The sequence below is a fragment of the Poecilia reticulata genome, chromosome 10, assembly GCF_904066995.2.
Source record: "Poecilia reticulata chromosome 10, P_reticulata-male-v2, whole genome shotgun sequence".
NCBI classification, from domain to species: Eukaryota; Metazoa; Chordata; class Actinopteri; order Cyprinodontiformes; family Poeciliidae; genus Poecilia; species Poecilia reticulata.
In genome coordinates, this window is record NC_088839.1 from 21783048 (window position 1) to 21787095 (window position 4048).

The window sequence follows — 4048 nt, forward strand, 5'->3', positions numbered from 1 at the left end:
CTGACTTGATAGAGAATCTGCAGATGGAGATAAATATTATGATGATGGCAAGAGGATATCTCAAAGACGGGGAGTTCATCACCAAAGATAAATTGTGAAAATACCTGTTGAAACATCCAAGACACTGATCAGTGATAATAAAGTTTTGATAACAGAAGGTTTTATATTACATGTGTCATACTCAATAATAAATGGCTATGGCAGCCAAATGTGGTCCTTTCATAACGTTTTATGTGGTCTTCTAAACTCTGGAGGGACACACAAATAGAGACTTTGAGAAAATCAAAGCAATAAAGCAAATATTGTATCCTTTGTAATTTTTACTTGATTTTTGTTCTTTATTTATGTATTTATTCAGGCTCATTGGTACCAGTGATTACAGTTCAACTCGGTGAACCTGCAACTTTGACATGTCGTTTGCCAAATGAATGGTTGGGTATTAAAAGTCTCCACTGGTACAAGCAGAGTGCAGGTGATACTCTGAAAGTGATTACAATGCTGCGTAAAAATACCGACCCTGAGTATGGACCGGGGATGCCGGCCTCAAGACTGAAGACAACATATTATGAGAAAATCACCAATCTGACAATCCTGAATACAACTAAAGAAGACGAAGGAATCTATCACTGTGCAATCCTTGACTGGACTGAGAATACCTGGAGAGGGATCTATTTGTCAATAAAAGGTATTCATTTTACTCCAGCATATTTCTTCTGATGGGAAGTAATGCTACTGTGGTGACCCAGGTAGAGAACCCTGACTTGGTAAGAGAAACTGCAGACAGAGCTAAACATTAGGGTGAGGCCAATTGGTATTCTAACTTCAAAAATAACTGTGGAATCATTGTGGAAATGACTAAAAAGCTGATTATAAGAAAGCTTTGGTAACCAAGAAAGTTTTATATCATATGTGTCATACTCAATAATGAATAGTTAGGAGGGACAAATCTGGACCGCCGTAACTTTTCATGTGGTATTCTAAACTCTGGAGGGACGCATAAATAGAGACTTTGAGAAAATCAAAGCAATGCTTATCAGTATTCTGCCAAAAAACATCAATGTCATACTATTATTTAGTTTTATGAAGTATTCAAATGCAAATCAAATGCAGAGACAGAAATGTATTATTTTTGCAACAGTTGGCCAATGGGTAGTTAATTAAAACATTTTGCCACATTCGGCTCTTTGAGGACATTTGTGATCTTAAAATGAGATTGAGATGCTGTTTTTTAATGGCATGTAAAAAAAACTAAATTTTTTTCCCCCAAAATGTATAGTTTATTTCATTTTGAGATATATGAATCTCACTGCCTATTAGAAAATTAATTGTTTGAATAAAAATAAATTAACTATTGATTAATTTGCAGTAACAAACAAATATAACGATAATATACTTGTATACAATTGAAAAGAAAAAAAATCTGTACATTACATAAAGTATATTTTGTTTGTATTTTTTTGTAATACATTGGGAATATTCAAAGGCTTCACTCTTAAGTGTTATGGTTAATGTTGCTAAATATTTTTTACTATGCAGGAAACAACGACAGAACAATGAACTACACAATTGTGCAGCGGTCACGACCAGCAAATACAGCCAGACTGGGAGATTCTGCAACTCTGGAGTGTTCAGTTCTCTCTCACTCTAAGAATAGGTCTTGTCCAGGAGGCCTCAGTGTGTTGTGGTTCAGAGCCAGGTCACAAAAATCTCAGCCTGAAATCATTTTCACGGATGGAATCAACCAAGACGACTGTAGTTGGAAACATAAGAGGAAATGTGTTCATAGCTTCTTTCACAATGTCAGCAGCTCAGAGTTTGGGACGTACTACTGTGCCATAGCCACTTGTGGAGAAATATTATTTGGAAATGGAACTGCTTTGGAAGCTGGTAAGAATTTAGATTTTTTTTATTTTTATTTGACCTAAAATTGTATTAATGACTATTTAAATTAATCCTTAAACACTTATTTGTTCTTTTTTTTTCCAGAGAGATCGTCAGACTCAGCATTTAGCATTGTGGTTACAGTAGTAATTTGCCTGATAATTTTGGTTATTTTACATCTTACCATCATCTGTCACCAAACCCATAAAAAAGCCAAAGAACAGATTAAAGGTTAGTGGCATTTATTGAATTTAATATATTTTTTTTATATTCCAGTAAAGAAAATGCTCAGATAAGAAAAGTCTTTACTGTGAATACCTTTTAAAGACTTTGAAGTTTTTAGAGATATTCATTTTAGAACTAAATGATACAATTTGTCAGCGAAATACCAGTTCTTGTGAAACAATATGATTTTTACGTGTCATTTTAGACAAAACATCAAGACATGACAATTTCGGTCGACAAGAAGATAATAATGTATGTAATCATATCCATCAAATACATTTTTATTGATTTATCATTTGTGTTGTTGAAACATGAACGTTACTGCTATTTTTTTTTTACAGGCTGATGATGAAAATGATGTGAAATGTGCAGCATTGCATTTCTTAGGAGGGAAAGAAAAGAAGCAGCTGCTAATGGATGAAAGTGTGTACTCACAAGTTAAATACAACTTCTTGTCCATGCAGTAGCCTTTAATGATTGAGTTCACTATCATGTAAATAGTGTGAAGCCAGTTTTAACATCATATATTTGAACCATTTTATCTTTAAAGGTCTTCATTTTATTAATTTCAATTTTATTAATTTTGTGTTTGCTCTTGTTTTATATTTTAGAAATTGGAAGCATATAGGTACTTTTTTTTTAAAGTTTTTTTTTTGCATTTTTGAAATTATACATTTTAATCTGCTTTTCTGTAATGTAATTCAGAAATACCAGTGTATTTTGAAAATCTCTTCTTGAACCACATTAAAGGAATAAATGCTGAATTGCCTTGCAATTCTTGGTGTGAAAATTATCACAAACCAGAACGGGACCTTTTGGGGTGACTGTGGCTCAGTGTGAAGGTTGTGGGTTCCAGCTTCTTCTCATCAGATGTTGATGTATCCCTGGGCAAGGCACCCAACCTCAGGCTGCCTGCATATGTGAGAATCGGTGAACGTGTGCATCGATGAGTGGGAATGAGTGAATGTAGCTCTAGTGACTACTTCTAGTGGTCAGTATGACCAGAAAAACACAATAGAAACTAATTGCATTTAGCTTTTGAAATATGAATAGTGAATAACCCTAAAAGTGTAGACAGAAACAGATGTTAAGGAAACTCCTGAAACAGTATAGACTTACACAATCAGCCTACAAACAATAGGCAGTCTGTCATCATTGTGGTGATATAGAGAGATTAAACTTGAGGGGGGGTAGTTGGCTGAGGCCTCGCAGCCCGACAGACTCCCTTGTAGGAAGAAATAGAAAAAATAGAAAAAAACATCAGGTGAGGAGAGGGAAAAAAGATTCCGATACCAATAAGTTGTTTAGGTCAGGCTGACATCGGTTTACTGCCTGCCTTGAAAGTCTCGCTGGTGCTTCTCAGTGGCAAATCCAAACAGCCGAATTTAGGATCTTCCGCCTGATCCGAGCGAACAACGTTCTCCAAGGTCACACCATATCCACTCTGAGTCCGAGATCCACTGTCCGGCCACGGTCTTGTTCCAAGTTTGCACGCAGTCTGCGGCTCAGCTCCCGTATTATCTCAGTCTGAGTGTTGATCGCTCTGCAGATCCCTTCAACCGTACCCGGTAGCCTTGAAGTGGCCAAAACGGCCACCGATATCTAACAAAATTTCCGATAAGCCAGTCATCTGCCAACTCCAATAAGCAGAAAACCTGTTATCATGAATCCAATCATGTACGCATCTTCAACATCCTCGACTGACGGCATCGTCAGGCACTTCCACTTCCTTGTAGAATCTATCGTATAGCCTGTGGAGAATGTCCCGTTGGGACATGAGGGTTCCCCTTTACCCAGTTTCCCAGTGGAAAAAATTTTATCAGTTGCGTTAAGAGACCAGCTGACCAGATCCATCATTTGCAATTTCAGAAGCTATTCAAAATAAAACATGTCTGATTTTTCACATAAATATTTATTGATGCTTAGACTTTAATCTCAGAGT

General features: G+C 36.3%; 1 long non-coding RNA gene across 1 annotated transcript; it reads left to right on the forward strand.

Moving 5' to 3' along the window:
- The first annotated feature begins 363 nt into the window (after positions 1-363).
- LOC108166624 (uncharacterized) lies at positions 364-2379 on the forward strand. Its single transcript, XR_014089331.1, has 3 exons — positions 364-685; positions 1537-2112; positions 2312-2379. It is a non-coding gene; the product is annotated as an uncharacterized LOC108166624 (long non-coding RNA).
- The last annotated feature ends 1669 nt before the right edge of the window (positions 2380-4048 follow it).